Source organism: Conger conger, chromosome 8, assembly GCF_963514075.1.
Source record: "Conger conger chromosome 8, fConCon1.1, whole genome shotgun sequence".
NCBI classification, from domain to species: domain Eukaryota; kingdom Metazoa; phylum Chordata; class Actinopteri; order Anguilliformes; family Congridae; genus Conger; species Conger conger.
Genome location: NC_083767.1, coordinates 3,793,233 through 3,810,376, shown reverse-complemented (window position 1 = coordinate 3,810,376; position 17,144 = coordinate 3,793,233). Strand labels below are relative to the sequence as shown.

At 47.4% G+C, this 17,144-nt stretch overlaps 1 protein-coding gene across 9 annotated transcripts in view; it reads left to right on the top strand.

The window, feature by feature from the left end:
* Window positions 1–400: 400 nt before the first annotated feature.
* Window positions 401–17,144, top strand: part of LOC133134658 (neuronal cell adhesion molecule-like) — an 84,383-nt gene continuing 67,639 nt past the window's right edge. For all 9 annotated transcript variants that reach the window (XM_061250903.1, XM_061250901.1, XM_061250906.1 and 6 more), the window contains exon 1: window positions 401–610. The gene's annotated coding sequence lies outside the window, so the exon portion shown is untranslated. The remainder of the gene's footprint in view (window positions 611–17,144) is intronic.

The following is a 17,144-nucleotide window of genomic DNA, read 5'->3' as shown; positions in this document are numbered from 1 at the left end:
ACAAAGTGCACCGGCTGCTACAAAACCGTCCAGAATATGAAGTCGTGCATTGCAGAAACGCACATCAGCTGCGTGACGATGCGTGAGAGTTGTAGCCCAGGGCGATAACAATAAGTATAAATTCGAGAGCCGGAGAGAACAAAAATATGCTTCCAAAATGAAAACCCCAATAACTGCCCCTGTATTATGTATGTGATAATAAGTAACAGATGATGAATCGGGTTAATTAATTCGTAAAACGAATGAGATAATTTAAAGACAACAAAAAGATCTCTCTGGCGTTTTACAGGATTGGTGACAGGCCTGTGCGCGTGTGAGAGAAAGACAAGAGAGAGAGAGAGAGAGAGAGAGGAAAGAGGGGGCGACGCCGCATATTTTTGATACGCTTGTTGTAGACGGACCAGTTCATCCCATCCCTACAAGCGGGGCGCTGCAGTAGTACACGAACAGAGCGTGCGCAAGAAAGCGCCGTTTGCTGGTTTAGACTGGGAGCTGGTGGGAGAGAGCACCAGAGACACGCCGCTTGGAAGGGGGTCTCGCGCCGCGGAGCCGGAAAGCATCCGATTCTATTCACCTGGTGGGGAAAAATCAGCATCCCTCGCTGTCTCTGGTGAGTTTATTTCGCTCAGTTTTTTTCCTCGCGAATCTCCTCAAAATGGATGGATTCTACAATGTCTTGTCAGTGCGCGGCTTTATTTTGCTAGGAGCGCGGTTGTGTTGATTTCACCCTAAAGGGAAATGCGCATTTGGTGCAGTAAGGTTGCATGTATAAGGGGCTACTGGTTGTGCTTTTCCCCCCCAATAACAAACAAGGATGTGGTGGGTGTTTATGCTTGCCAGCCAGGTGTAATTGGATGGTCCGGAAGAAGAACAGAAATTTCACGGTGTTGCGAATGTAGGCTAAATGAAAACATTTACATTTTCCTCATCAGTGGGCGATAACGGAAGCAGGTGAAAATGTGCCGCAGCGATTAAGGCAGGGAAAACACCAGTATTTGTAATTCAGGATCGGTTTATATGTGTTTACTTATCTTGTTTTTTATCGTAGCCTGCAACCCATCTATATTCCTTTCGTGATTTTGCGCTGAGTGTCGGCTGGTTTATTTACAAGCCTGCTGACAGTAAGGAAAGACTAAGGCCTAATTTGGTTAGAGCGGAAAATACCCGTTGTCAGGAAATATTGAACATGGTATTTATTTCACTGATACCTAATCACGTTGATTTTAACGGTTATCCGCTTGCCATAGCAATGAGAAACGTCGTAAATAATAATAATAAACAATAATTCACAGATCTTTCCGGTTCTCCCACTGCTGATATTTTCCCATAGAAATCTATCGCCTGTAGGAGTGCCCGCTTGCTGGCAGTCCGTTTGTCGTATATGGGATGATTTTTTCTGTTTAAAATGGAACAATTCGTCTTTATCCCTGCTCTGCTTCTGCTTCATGTTGCTCCCTAGCGTTCTTTCACTCATACATTGCGTGTATTCGATTTACTATACGCATTTGAATAATTTTGACTTAATATTTTATTGTTATATTGTTTAATATTAAAAGTTCAGTGTCATGTAATCATGATCTTCCTATATGAGGTTTTACTTTAACTGTTAATGGTTTATCCTGTCTAGTTTTAAATGCTCTTATTGCTCATGATAGAAGTCACACCCTGCAGTAGGTCATAGGCTATCTATATTTATGCTATTCAAACAAACACACTGAATAATGGATTCATCATACTGAAAGGTGAATCTGTGCGAGGATGCTGGCATTTTAATGAAAGGTGTGAATTCTAAAGTATAGTTTGTCCTTCGTGATTGCCTATATTGATATCGGACTCTATGATCCTTCCCCTGAGGATGCAGTGTAGAAAAATAGCACGTATAATGCTGAGGTCTGGGTTTGTCAGGTGTAAGGGCTTGTTTAGGTAAGAATATTTTTAAACACTGCAAAACATTTTTTGTATTTTATTCTTATATTTAGACTTAAAATCTGAGATCTTAAAATCATTACTGTTTAAGTTTGACTTTTTTTTAAGATTGGCCGATGGAGTAACACAAATTCACCTGTCAAGCAAGTGAACTTAAAACAAGCCAACAGTTTCTACTTGAGGGAAAAATAGAAAAATGTGAGTATAATTAAAAGGCTTTTAACACTTGTTTAGACAGAATAAAATACACATCTCATAAAATATGAATTTCAGTGATCGTTCATAGCACTCTTAGCACTCAGACTCATTCACAGTGCAGCCCCCAGCGGTGGCAACACTGTCCCTGGAGGGTCTGAGGTTTCACATTTTGGCTCGATTCGAACCCGCGGATTAAATAATCGCAGGCGACCATGTGCTGCAGATTCACATTCATTTCCTATTTACTGTCGCTTCCTATTTACTGTAGCTTCCTATTTACTGTAGCTTCCTATTTACTGTAGCTTACCGTTGCTTACTGTAGCTTCCATCCTGAGAATCTGTCTCATTGTGTGATCAGGTTTGATTGAGAGACATAAGAGAAGCAGACCCGATCAGATCGGGGCGCATGTTTACTTGTTCTTCCCGCTCAGCTCACACACGCTCTCTGTGAGAGCGGAATGATGGCCAGGCAGTGTTAATCCCGGCAGAGCGAACGGCCGGTGTGGGTGGCAGGGATGACCTGAGCCAGCTCAGTGTTATGGGAACCGAGCGCGCAGTGGGAGAAGAGTCGCTCTGGCCGTCCCCGCATGAATGCCACTAATGTACGGAGTGGGCAGGCCGGCATGCCGACTATTCTGTACAATGTGACCCCTCCTCTCTTCCCTGTTTCTCCCTTTCATTTTTTTCATCATTTTTTTTTTTTTTCAACGTTTTGCCTCTGTGACCCGTTTCACTGTGACCAGCTCGTCGTCGTGGCGATGATGTTGCAATCTTTTCGCGGGGCAACAATTTATGACATAAGTGCTAAAGTTCGGGGGGGGACTGGATTACCCCCACAGGAGAAACAAAACAAAACGGTCTTTTGTGTCAATATCTGTGTGTCAGATCGAAAGCATGTAAAATACTGGAAGTGACCACATTGTAGTCATGCTCGGCTGCTTGATGATGCTACTAATGCTAATATGGTGTGAAAATTGAATGGGCCTTTATGTAGCGTGCGTATGAGTTTGTAACAAGTGCATTAGGCCTTCATAATTTATGATGCAGGCTGGTAACACTGTGGGCTCTGTGTGTGTGTGCTGTCTGTCAGCGCTCCTTAAGGAAGTAACAAATTTAGAAGCACTCAAGCACTTTGTCTCACAGTTTATGTTAGGATACCACAAGTGCCACAGTCATTTTTATTGTCTTGATTATCTTCTCCCCACGTTTGTGAAACTGACGTGTGTCTTCGTCCGAGGCGTCTGTCTGCGTGATGAATTAGCCTGATTCACCCGTTTAATATACCTTCTGTGTTATGTGCCTTTACGGCTTGGACATCTTTCTAGCAACAGCAAAAGTCTGTTTTATTTGTCTCATAATTAGTTAAGCCACAGCCACAATATTGGTCGTGGCTCGATTTCATCAGTAGAGCCGGAGGGAGCTGAGAATGTTCCTGAATGAAAGGTGTGAATAAAATTTGTATTTTTCTTTTCTCTCAATTCAATTATCCCCTGTAAACAACCGAAACTCTGCCTGTGCTTTCCCCCCATGTTTAGGGGTTCCGTTAGTGATGTACCCTACTTTAGGAGTTGGGTCAGTGATGTACCCTATTTCAGGAGTTGGGTTAGTGATGTACCCTGTTTCAGGAGTTGGGTCAGTGATGTACCCTGTTTCAGGAGTTGGGTCAGTGATGTACCCTGTTTCAGGAGTTTGGTCAGTGATGTACCCTGTTTCAGGAGTTGGGTCAGTGATGTACCCTGTTTCAGGAGTTGGGTTAGTGATGTACCCTATTTCAGGGGTTGGGTTAGTGATGTACCCTATTTCAGGGGTTGGGTTAGTGGTGTTTCAGTATGTACACCATGCTCAGGAGTTCAGTGTGCCGAGGCCCCTGTGGCAGGGATTTAGCCTGCACACTTGTGTTTATTCTCTGAGCTGTGAAATCATATCTCTGTGACCTTTTAAGGTCATTACAGATTTTATGACAGGTTATGCCGAGTTGCAGTGTCAGATGTTTTTCCTCCCACTTTCGACATTATTTGAGCTATCTTACATTTCTTCTCTATGTGTCCTTTATGAAACTTATACAGTCCAATGTACAGCAATACCTTTTAGGTTTTAGAAGTGAAGAGAAGTATCCTAGGAAGGAATCACATTGGTAGGCCTGTTTCGGCGGGTTTGCTTCAGGTGAATCTGTCTTCCCCTAAATCATATTTCTCCACTGTGGTGTATGACAGCGATCAAATCCAATCTGTCCCTTTTCTCCTGAGTAATTAACTGAACAATTAGTGCTACTGATTGGCCAGACTTTACACCTGACTCCCAGGTAAAGAAGGGGTGGGAAACCGGCAGTTCTTGGCCTCGAGGACCGTGATTACAGCGCCTGGGAGAAACCAGCCTAGATTCGAGGTCCAGATTTGACGATTGCTGGTCTACAGCAGAGATACTCAATTCTACCCAGACAGGGTGCCGACTTTTGTTCCAGCGAAGCCGGTACACACCTGATTCTACCAAACCACCAATCCAGGTCCTCAGCAGAGCCTCTGCTGGTGTTGACCAGTAGAAGCAGTTGCTTGTTTGGAGCAGAAGCCCGCCGCACGCTGGTGGAGAGTCCCGGGCCTCCGCCATCAGCAGTCACTCCTCCGTAACGGCGCTGACTGCAGCCTTTCTGTCACTCTGTGGGTTTTTCTCGGTTAATGAGCGGATGATTCATTAAGGAGAGTGCGGCGTGACCGGTCAAGCCATTTTCCCCTGTGAGCGGAGGGGCAGTCCCGTTCCGCCCAGTCTGGCGGCCGGATTGGTGGGATGTGGCCGTCAGCGGCGGGTTCTGGCAGCGCTGAGCGGCCGGATTGGTGGGATGTGGCAGCGCTGAGCGGCCGGATTGGTGGGATGTGGCCGTCAGCGGGGCTGAGCGCTCGTGTGGTCCTGCTGCTGGTGCAGGAGAGCGGGGGATGGTGTTCGGTGAGGAGTGATGGTGCAGGAGAGCGGGGGATGGTGTTGGGTGATTGTGTTGGAGAGGGGGGGATGGTGTTGGGTGAGGAGTGATAGTGTTGGAGAGGGGGGATGGTGTTGGGTCATGGTGTTGGGGAGCTGGTGGGTGTAATTACTGCCTCACACGCAGAGAGAGGGAGAGGCTAATGGAGACTGACACGGTTCCTCTGGGCTCTCTCTCCCTCCTTCTTTCTATCTCTATATTTCTCTCTCTATCTCTCTCTATCTCTCTCTTTATCCCTCCCCCTTTCTCTCCCTTTCTATCCCTCTCCCTTTTTCCCCCCTTTCTGTCTCTATCTGTCTGTATCCCTCCATCTCTCTTTCTCTCTCTCTCTCTCTCTCTCTCTCTCTCTCTCTCTCTCTCTCTGCAGCTGAAATTGTTAGTGTGTGTCAAGGTCAGGATTGTAGTAAATGACAGTGATTGGGTGAGAATTGACCAATTTATTTCAGGAAACATGTCATTTTCTGCCATAGCCCCCACCCTTGACGTGTTGTTTAACGTTAGCACACTGCACAGATTAAGATACTAATGCATGTATAGACTTGAGCTCCTTAATAATTATTTTAATACATTTTTTAATTAAACAAAATGAATCATAGGTCTTTTTCACTAACTGACAAATGAACTTTCACAAAAATCTATTTATATTTCTCGAAAGCGAGATGAGAAAGCATGTGAGAGACGATCACAGTTGACGTGCTCATTTTGGTAACCGCAGCGCTGAACACACAAGACTGTTTATGAGGAAAGACATCCCCCCCCTTTAGTTATGACAGGCGCAGGTTAAATCCTGGCCTTTACCGCAGGACTGTGACCCGGATGGGGTGAGACCCGGGTGGAGTGAGACCCGGGTGGAGTGAGACCCGGATGGAATGAGACCCGGATGGAGTGAGACCCGGGTGGAGTGAGACCCGGGTGGGGTGAGACCCGGATGAAGTGAGACCCGGATGGAGTGAGACCCGGGTGGAGTGAGACCCGGGTGGAGTGGTTGTGGTGCGTTGGGAGGAGAGAGGCCGGGCTGCAGCTCCCTGTGTGCCGTACAGCGTGTGCTGCTCTCTGAACGGCACACTGAGCATGATGGGAAGGGACAGGGTGTTTTTCTACACTCCCGGGGCGGGACTGCCACAGGTTAAACGTCCCGGCCATTGACCCTGATGGGCCTGCCTGACTCCGGTCATCAAGCCGAAGGGGATCATACGTTAAAATTTGAAACAAATAATAACAATAATAACAACAATGAAAAGGACTCAGAGGAGGAATAGCGGAGTTAATCTTCACTCGAGTGTCCGTGTTGTGCGGTGTATGGAGGAGGCTGGACTCATGAACCCCGGGAGAACGCTGGAAGGACGGGGCGGGGGGGCCAGGATGGGACGAGGGGGGGGGGCGGGACAAAGAAAGGCTGTTTTTCGCTGTTCCCACTTACTGGGCTGTTGTTCGTCCTCTCTACACTGAAGCGGAGGGGGCGTGGGGGGGTTTGGGGGGGATTGGGGGGGTTGGCGGGGTAGGGTTTATGTGGGGTCAGGGTTAAGGGCGGGGGGGCTGAGGAGATGGTTGGTGGTGCACGGTGGTGTTATTGGAGCACTCTGGTCTGAACCTGGCCCCTCACTGCCCCAGGGGGGGGCGGGGGGGCGGGGGGGGGGGGGCACTCTGGAAGCTTCTCCCTGCATTCTCCTCTCCTGACAGGATAAGAGAAGAAGAGTGTCTTAATGCACATTGCCCCCCCCCCCCCCCCCCACTGTACCCTGATGTCTGCATTGGTTTCTTCAAAAACACATGAAACGTGGTTATAATGCCGTCTACATTAAAAGAGTATATCATCCTCATTCTCACATGGGGAACTGGCTGAATGTGGTTTTAATATTTTAGCAGTATTACACACACTCACACACACATACACACACACACACACACACACGTACACACACACACACACACACACACACACACACACTCTTCCCTGACATGGTTCCCGCTGCTGAAAAGCATCTTTCTTTAGGGCTGTAATCTTTAGCTGCAGAATGATTAGAGCAGATTGAGGTCAGAGACCCATTACAATCATAAAATTAATGCTGTAAACCCCCTTCTCTCTTCTCTCACACCCACAGCCAATCAGGCAGAGTTTCCGGGGTGTGAGGGGGGTGGGGCAGCGAGTCATTCAAACTGACCAATCCCCTTCCACTTCAGCACAATGAGCAGCAATGTGCTGGGAGCATAATTTGTTGTGTCAGCTATGCCCGATTCTGTGTGTGTGTGTGTGTGTGTGTGTATATGTGTGTGTATGTCTGAGTGTGTGTGTGTGTGTGTGAGCATGTGTGGGGGAATGTTCTGAAAGGTTCTGTTTTGATCAGTATCAGTATGCCACAGATGAGCTTAGCTCAGGTTTACATGTTTTTACATCCAAGTTCAGTCCAATCGGTGATTTCACGGAGAGAGTTCATTCCATCAGTGCACACGCATGGGAGATTTCATCATTTTTTGATTGAGCACCCATACATACTGTATATGCTATATCCCTATGTAAACAAGACTGACATGCATAAAGCATATATTAGATTTCCATATGGGTTGTTTAAGAGCTTCAGGTGTTCCTCTGTTTCTTTATTGAGTTTACTGAGGTCACAGGCTGTCGTCATGCTGGGTCTTGTATTGACAGGATATCAGATCAGATTAGTGTGCGTGTGTGTGTGTGTGTGTGTGTGTGTGGGGGGGGGGGGGGGGGGGGGGGGGGCGGATGAGATCATATGGTCCTGCTCCTCTGCATGTCTGAATCCCCCCCCCCCCCAAACAAAACGGCTGGTCAAAACAAGCCTGCGGTGGTCAGAGGAATGCCATTGTTTTAGAGATGAAGCCTTCTGTCTGTCTACGTACGGAGGGGCTGGGGGGTGGGGGGGACTGGAGTCGCCATGGCGACTTCATTTTCGGACAGGGAGGCTAGCAGCTGATAACCCAATTAGAACCTCTGTCCTCTCCGCTCTCTCCCCGTGGAGGAGCTCCGCAGGGGGGCAGCGTGGGTAATCTCGTTCTCGGAATGCCGCTTTGTCCCGCCCGTTCTCCCGGCGTTCCGGGCCGGATGACTCGGAGCGAGGCGGGGACCTGTGGATCCCCCCGTCTGAGGGTGGTCGGGATGTGGGAATTCTGTTCAAGCTTCCCGTCATCAGAATAAGCCACCGCTTCACTGTGGTGAACGCATGTGGATTCACTGCCCGTTTTAAGAATCTGTCAGATTATGTAGAAACAAAGGGATCTTGTCTCCATAGTGGAAATGTTTTTAGTTCTTTATGGAACCCTCTGTCATGGGTTTGGAGTGTGACAACTCCCAGACAAAGCCTTTAACTAGATCGGGTTCTTCTTCTATGGAATCACGGGGTTCCTTTTGGAGCCATTGTTTCTGAGAGTGTAAAGAGTGAGAAGCCGGGAAGCATTTGGGGGAGTGTTTGTGTTTGATTGGATGAGTCCTGATCCCAGAGCAGTGTGATGTGTAATCTGTGTGATGTGTAATCTGTGTGATGTGTAATCTGTGGTCTCGTCTGGGGAACATAGGCAGTGTAATGACTGTAGTGACCTGCCTCTGTGTGACCTGCAGTTTCCAGACAGAAACGTGTGGGACTGCTCCCTGTAAACGGTGCCATGTCTTCACCATATTGCAGAACACTCTTTTTTTTAAACCCTTTTTCCTCTTTGTTCTCCCAATACGGTGTATCCAGTCATTCTGACACTCGTAATGGCCTCCGCTCAGCAGACTAACCGCTAGCATCCTGCGCGGGGGTTACAGGCAGCCCTGGAGGACCATATCCCAGCCTGGAGGACCGTATCCCAGCCTGGAGGACCGTATCCCAGCCTGGAGGACTGTATCCCAGCTGCACGGGAAAGGGGGCGGCAGCAGGCCGGCTAACCCACATCCCCCTTCTCTCCGCCCGCCCGCCCAGGGGGATGCTGGGATATGGTCCTCCAGGCTGTCTCTGTTGAGGCTGGCGTCTGTCACGCCTCTCTGCTGGTCACAGTTTGGCACTGGCATCATGAAACCGATCTCACGGCACACAGAGTTTTGGCCCGCAGTGCTCCAGCCCCCGGCCAGAACCCTCCGTGTGCAGGGCCTCCGCCCGTACGCCTGTACCGGCACACGATGGCCGGTCCAGACGTTTAGTGTTTTAGTGTTTGCTTGCGCTGTATGAAATGAAAGTATGAAGGGCCGTTGTGTGGCCAGACCCACTGTGTTATGAGTCGGCCGGCTGGTCATTATGACCGTTTCATTTTCGGGTCAGCGACGGGTCCCTGCCTTGGCCCTCCCTCCGCGTGGTTGCCATGGCGTTCCGTGCCGAGTCGCCGTGCCAAACCGATGTGCCCGTGAGGCCGGAGTCCCCCTGACCCCTGACCCCTGACAACAACGCACCGCGGTGACGATGGCGGCCATTTTAAAATGGAGCCTTTCTGTGGAGAACAAAACAGGGGTCTCAAGTGCACTGCCCATAAAAAAATATTAAATCAAGGCCTGATAGCTCGCTGTAGGCTTTTGTGATTTATCTGACGGGCGATGCGTTGGTATTTCTGAAGCTGTATGAATAGGCGTGAGCTCAAAGACAAAGAAAGGGTTCCCCATGTCATTTTCAGACGCGTTTGATTCTCGGCTTCCTTCCCAAGCCGTCCTTTGTTCGGCTGGACCACACCTTGCTCGTTTTCTCCTCTTTGATGGCGGTGAGAAACGTGGTGAATGGGAATTAGAGACTAACAGTAAAACAGTGTGATTTACGCTGCTGCTGCAGCCTCAGCACTGCTCCTGTGCTTCTGAAATCTCCTCTCCTGACTGCAGGACAACATTAAATTCACACTGAAATAAACAAATACGAATAGAAAAACAAAACATTTCATCCAATTCCATTTCTAAAGGGTGTATGGTGTTCCTGCATTACACAGTAGCTCTGCTGAAATTTTGAGATAAAATTGGACCAAAGAAGATTACTCTCTTTGATCCCTTAAACTCTGCCTGGGGGGTTGGGGGGTGGGGGTGGGGGGTGGGGGGTGGGGGGGGGTGACACGCTTTCTCCATATTTCTGGGAATCCTGGTGGCTGGATTTTGAGAGAGGGGTAAAGTCTTATTTAGTTATGATAATCCGTATGTATGTAATGCAGTGCTATAAGGTCACACTGATTTCCAAACCGAAAATTAGAATGGTAATGGCATTTCAAGAAATACTTAAAATTGGCATTTGAAAAAAAAGAACTCCGTGCATATTCCTGGGAATATTCCACACGACGTTACTAACCAGAATGCACAATCACTTTCAGAACTTTGTCTCCTGATCCTGGTGAAAATAGATTTTGTACCGTCATCAGTAGTCTACAGGGATTTTACTGGTGTCTGCAGTCCTAAATATTTGACCCAGATGTGATATCTGGCACTAAAACCGTAGCCCAGGGGTGTCTGGTCTTATCCAGAAAGGGCTGGTGTGGGGGCAGGTTTGTGTTTTCCCCCAACACTTCAACACTCAGTTCTCCTCACCAAGGCCTTGGCCTTGATTAATCAGTTAATTAGTTGAATCAGGTGTCGTAGTCCTGGGACAGAACATACACCTGCACCCCCGCTGGCTCTTGGATAAGATTGCAGACCAAACATGTGGGTTATAATGAGTAATATAATAAATAAGCACTCAACGTCCTCCCAGGGACCCCCAGCCGGTGGGATCTGAGTGTTATTGTGCAGTTCTGTCACGGCAGTGTTAGGCAGGTAAAGGGTGTAGAGCAGCAATTAGAGACTGTCGGTTTTGTTTGCCGCTAACACAAACCAGCCACTAACACAAACCAGCCGCTAACACAAACCAGCCGCTAACACAAACCAGCCGCTAACACAAACCAGCCACTAACACAAACCAGCCGCTAACACAAACCAGCCGCTAACACAAACCAGCCGCTAACACAAACCAGCCGCTAACACAAACCAGCCGCTAAAACACAAACCAGCCGTGAACACAAACCCGCCGCTAACAGCCCCCAGGCCTGCAATTTGGCTTGTGGTGCCTCGGTACAGCCGGAGTTTCATCCTGCTTATAAATACATAATGAGGGCGCTGTTCAGAAGTGTGAGTTTGATTCAGCAGCTGGGCTCGGATCGCGCTTACGCAAGTGGCCCTGTGTGGCGGGGCGATATTTATAGGAGCCGCGTGTAGCTGTGTAAAAAAATAAATCGCTCATTGTGTTGAGGTTTCCAGTTAATGTACGATGTATTTATGTAAATGCATGGGGTAAGTTTTATCGCAGGCTGGTGTTACACGGGGAGTGGATTAAGGAGGCAGAGGCTCTGCTAAATAGATTCTCCATGCCGTGCCTGAACGAGGGGGTGTGGGGGCGTGGGGGCGTGGGGGGGGGGGGGGGGGGGAGCAATTAGGAGCATGGTGCCCCGAGCCCTGCCCAATCACCCCCTCCTCGCCCCTCCTCGTCCCCCCCCGAATTCGCAAGCCTAGCCCTGGGGGTGTGCGATAAACAGGCCTTTTAATCTCACAGTTCATCACAGAGATGGGGCTCCAGTCATGTGACCCCCCTCTTCTCCAGACTCCGGATGCTCACAGAAAATGTAATATTTCCACATCCCTCCGAGCCTGCAGCTATATTAAAAGTATGTGTGTGCAGCTATATTAAAAGTATGTGTGTGCAGTTATATTACATGTATGTGTGTGCAGTTATATTAAATGTGTGTATGTGCAGTTATACTGAATGTATGCTTGTGCAGTTATATTACATGTATGTGTGTGCAGTTATATTACATGTATGCGTGTGCAGTTATACTGAATGTATGCGTGTGCAGTTATATTACATGTATGTGTGTGCAGTTATACTGAATGTGTGTGTGTGCAGTTATGTTAAAAGTCATCTGTTCTAAATGTTGGGCTGGGCTGAGAACAATGTGACCCAAAAGGTTAATTTCATTCATTGAAAATATTCATATGCTAGAGTCGCACTTTGCTAATTCAGTTCTATATTGTACTCGCAATGATGAAAAACACACGCGCACGCACTGCCCACACACGCACCCACACACACACACACACCCACACACTCACACAGACAGACAAAAAAAAGAATCCCATGCTTGAACCTGTTTTTCTTAATTCTTTGAAAAGTCTTTCATCAAATTACTGCTAATTGCTTTTCGGACTTTTTCATTTCGTAAAAGTCTACTGCTCTATTTGTCTCAGTCTCAAATGTAATAGGTGTTGTATTCTATGGACATAATTGCGCACTAACTGTGTGGAGTTAAAGCCTTGCATTTGCTGGATAATTATCTGGATTGGCTCCAGGAAAGAGATTTTGTGGAACAATCATTGGTGTTTAAGTGATGAATCGGACGGAGGTTCAGTTAAAGAGAACCGAGGTTTGAGAGGAGAGGGGTCACTCCAGGCAAACAGCTCTGCTAATGAACCAACGTTTTTAGAGGGACGGAAGCAGAAAAGCAGACAAACGGAACGGAACCCTGAAGAAAGGGCCCCAAAATGCTTCTCAGTCACTATAGAGGAACCCTGTTCTCAAGGGGTTTCTGTCGGGCAAAATCATTCAGTCTGGGAGCACCAACCATAGTGGGTTCGATAAAAAACTCAAGTTGGTTAACCCTGTGGAGACATGCCAAAATACCCTTTTTCTGAGAGGTGGTTCATCCGAAAATCATCATCGCTTCAGTTCATTTTGAGTCAAGGGTTGTGAGTGATTCTGCCATTGGGCTGTGGTACTACAAGGCAAGCAGCCCCTTCCATAGGAGATTGACAGACACATAGACAGACAGACAGATAAATAGTAGATAGAAAGACAGACAGACAGATAGATAGCCAGGTAGATCAATTTATTGATCTTACCACAGTGTCACATCATCATTTCAGCGAAGGCGCTGATATATGAGGGTGATTTGGGTCACAGTAAGCGGTCCACTGACGGTGTTGGGGTTGCTCTTTAAGTTGTTTGCAGCAGAAAGTGTCGGGTCTTTGCTGAGACGTGCTGTTCTAGCGGCCCAGGTGCCTGTACCTACAGTGAGTCCCGAGGGCAGGCTAACATACCGCTCGGATCAGTCCCGATTCTCCGGCCCGTCTGCCTGTAACCGGACCCCCGCAGAGCCACCTGCTCCACTCATTCATCCCCATTCAGCACTTTGATGCGCTGCAGGATCTGCGAAATATCAGCCATGCCCACATTCAATCAATACTTGTCCTTAAAGTTCAGTCGCAATCATGTGCAGGTGTAATGTCTTCATTGGCAGTTGGACAGATTCAATATCGGTCATTGTTGACTTGACTAAACTATGCATCGAGTGAAAAAAGAAAACAAAGCCGGAAATATTATTTACTGCTTAACACCCATCCAGGGGCAGAGAATGTGGGAACTATTCAGTATTATAACTGAATAACAGTGAATGAGGAATTGAAATGTTTTCTTGAGACAACTTCTCATGATTATGGGCTCTTGTTATTGACCCTTGAATTAGTTTGAATGGTAGTTTGTGAGGTGAGCCTTTATGGACCCGGAACACAGCGGGAAGTTGTTTTGTGCCCGGCAGGAAGTCGCTCCCTTTGTGCTGTTGTTTGTAAAACCTCTTTATTTCGCGGCTGTACAGACGACGTTATTGACTTCCTCTGCTGTCCTCTCTGCTACCAGCGAGGGACGGGAGACGTTAGCTGTGTTTAATTCTCTCTGCAAGCCGCCCTTTCCCTGCTACGCCCCCCAAACACACCGGGGAGGGGATCCCCTTCTCCCAGGGGCTCAAACGCCATACGGAAGGTGAGGAAGAGAGACAGAGTTAATGACAGCACAAAGAGATGAGAGAGAGAGAGAGAGAGAGAGACACACACACACATCTAAATATGCGCAGTAATGAAGCTTGCTTTGTGGCTATGGCTCAATCCCAGAACACACCAGGGAGTGACCTTTGACCTTTAGGCTCAGCGACTGAAGGCTGTGTGTGAGAGGTGTAACGGAATGGCTGGTGGAGGGGTTGGGGTTCATCGGGGGGGGGGGGGGGGGGGGGGGGGGCAGTGTGTAGTCAGGAGGATAGGGAAGTGTTGGCGGATTCAGGATGTGGAAAAGCGGGTTTGGTCTGGGGGGTTAGGCGGCGGGGGTTGCGGGTTCAGTGCGTACTGAAGGGGGTCGTGGGGGGGCCGTGCCCGGTCTCATTGAGGCATGCTGTCAGACATTATGAAATATGGCTCCCTTTGATGACAGGGACAATGTGCCCGTGGGGGGGGGGGGGGGGGTTATGGGGGTTGCTCCCGTGGCACTGCTGCAGATTTCCACAGTCACGCCATTCTGTACGAAACGAGAGAGAGAGACACACGCTGCTCTTTCTTCAGTCAGAGAACAAACACGCTATGAGCTGTTATTTATTTAATGAGAGAACATAAACATGCCATTTCTTATCTAATGAGAGAGAACGAAAACAGTATTCTTTATGTCATCAACAAAATCAAACAAGCTGCTCTTTATTTAATAAGAGAAATCAAAAACACAATTATTGAATAAGTGAAATCAAACAGGCTATTCTTTGCTTATTAAGAGAAATCAAATACGCTGTCCTTTATTTAATAACAGAAACACGGTACTCCTTATTTAATGAGAGAAGGAGCATGGTATTGTGTATTTAATAAGGGAGGAATGAAATGACACTTGCGTGTGCTTGGGTCACACCAGGGACGTTATGGGGGACGTGCTGTTATAATTCACAGCTGTCAGCGTACGGCTCCCAGTCCCCTACTGCATCGACACATCACCACAGGGCTTTTAATATGTATTAATATATACAGAGGTCTCTCTCTCTCACTCTCCTCCTCCCTCTCTCTCTCTCTCTCTCACTCTCCTCCTCCGTCTCTCTAGCTCAATCTGTAACTCCCTCTCTCTTCCTCTCTCCCCCTTTCTCCCTATCCCCACTCTCTCTATCCCCCTTCTCTTTCTCTCTCTCTCTCTCTCTCTCTCTCTCTCTCTCTATCTCCCTCTCTCTCTCTATATCCCCCTTCTCTTTCTCTCTTTCTCTCTCTATCCCCCTCTCTTTCTCTCTCTCTCTCTCTCTCTCTCTCTCTCTCTCTCTCTATCTCTCTCTATATCCCCCCTCTCTTTCTCTCTCTCTCTCTCTCTCTCTCTCTCTCTCTATCCCCCCCTCACTTTCTCCCTCTCTACCCCCCCCCCCCCCACACACTCACGTATATCTAGGCTTTATATAAAAACACTGCACGGTTAAACGCCTGCGTCGGGGGCTTCAGTAGCATGCATAGCACTTTTCTCATTTCGGACATAATAGTGCAGCACATTAAAAAGGTTTGTGTGAACCCAGAGGTTTTTATTATAGTGTTAATCTCACAGAATTTCTTCCCACTGCTGTGCACAACACCTCGGCACTAAGGGGAATGAGCTTTCCTCATGTTTCACGGCACACAACAAAGACATGAGCTTCTGTTACCGGGACAACAAAAGGTCATAATACTGTACCTGGAAAGTAACTTCGTGGCCTTTTAATCTTCTTCACAATGACATCGAGTTCGTCTGACTTGTCTCTCCAACATTCCACCTTTCTCTTGAGATGCATTGTTGTTAGTACTGTTTTGTTTCGTTTTTTGGTGAGAAATGAACTAAAACAAGCAAGATGATAAAATATAGAACGACCTGGGAATTTAGCACCGCTAACCACGAACGTACATTAAAAGATCATTAGTCCTGCTCCTAAACTAAAGAACGGTTAAAACGTGAAATGTAAAAAAGAATTTTTCGTGTTCGGTGATGTTGTGATAGCTGTTTATTGTTTGAAAAAAGCGACACAAGAACTCGGCCTTTTAAGGCTTATGATATATCGAGCTGCTTAATGACCTGACCTTGTTTCCAGGCTGTTTCTCCACGGCAACGACATTTCAGCTCAGACTGAAGGAGGGAAAACCCCGACTCCTCCAGGATCTATCCCAGGGTGCAATCCTTCATCCGATCAAAGAGAGAGAGAGCGTGGAGAAACTCATCTGTTTTTTCAGTTTAACCGGAATAGACACCAAAGACACACTTGGCCGCTTTCATCGATATCTTCCCTGGTTAAAATTCCATTACATTACAGTTTTTTAGCTGATGCTGTTATCCAAAGCGACTTACAGCTGATGAGACTAAACAGGAGACAATCCCCCTGGAGCAATGTGGGGTTAAGGTTATGCTCAAGGACCCAACAGCTGCACTGATCTTATTGTGGATACAGCCTTCCAGGTCATAGTCAAGCACGTTAGCCACGAGGCTACAGGCTGCCTCGCGAATCCTAGCTTCAAGCGGAACTGGACAAGCTAATTTAAGATGTTCTTAAGATGTTGCTCTTTCAGCTATTCACCTGCAGACCAGCCTGCATAGTTAGCTAGTGCACCAGTTGTCCACCATCTTACTCGACCAGCATAACAAGCTTTACTGGAGATTTTTCCAGCTAGACACCAGCTTTGAGCAGCCACAGACCAGCTGTGACCAGCTTGAAGTGTGGAAAATCCAGTTTAACCATCCATCTTTAACTATCTTAAATCCATCTTAAACCATCTCTTTAACTCGTTTAAATCCAGCGTAAACCATCTTTAACGAGGTTAGAATCCCGGCTGGCCTTCGCTGGAATCCTCATCAGGGCTGTGTGTTCGACTAGGCCTCTCTGGGGGGAGGCAAAGCACAGTTGTTGTTTTAAATAATTAATTAGCACTTGTGCAGATGTATGCGAAATGTGTTTTATCTTTCCCCTCTCATGTTGACCTCAAGTGCCTCGGGATGTAAATCTCGTTTCCCCACAAAAGAATCAAACATATTTTTGGATGCTTTCTGTGTCTCTATGGAAACCGACCAACCGACATTTTCTCATTCTGAAGCTTGCTATCAGAAGGGTTGTGTTGCCATGGAGTTATTATGTTGTAATTGTTTTGAAACAGAGCTCATAAATCGATATTAGTCAGGCTGAGCAGTTTTGGCCACATGCCTGTCCCAGTAATCTGAAATTTGTGCGCTGAAATTTGCGGCTGAATTAAAATATTTCTCATTAGTTCTCCCCAAACAAATAAATAATGGATGGGCTTGTGATGGTAAAT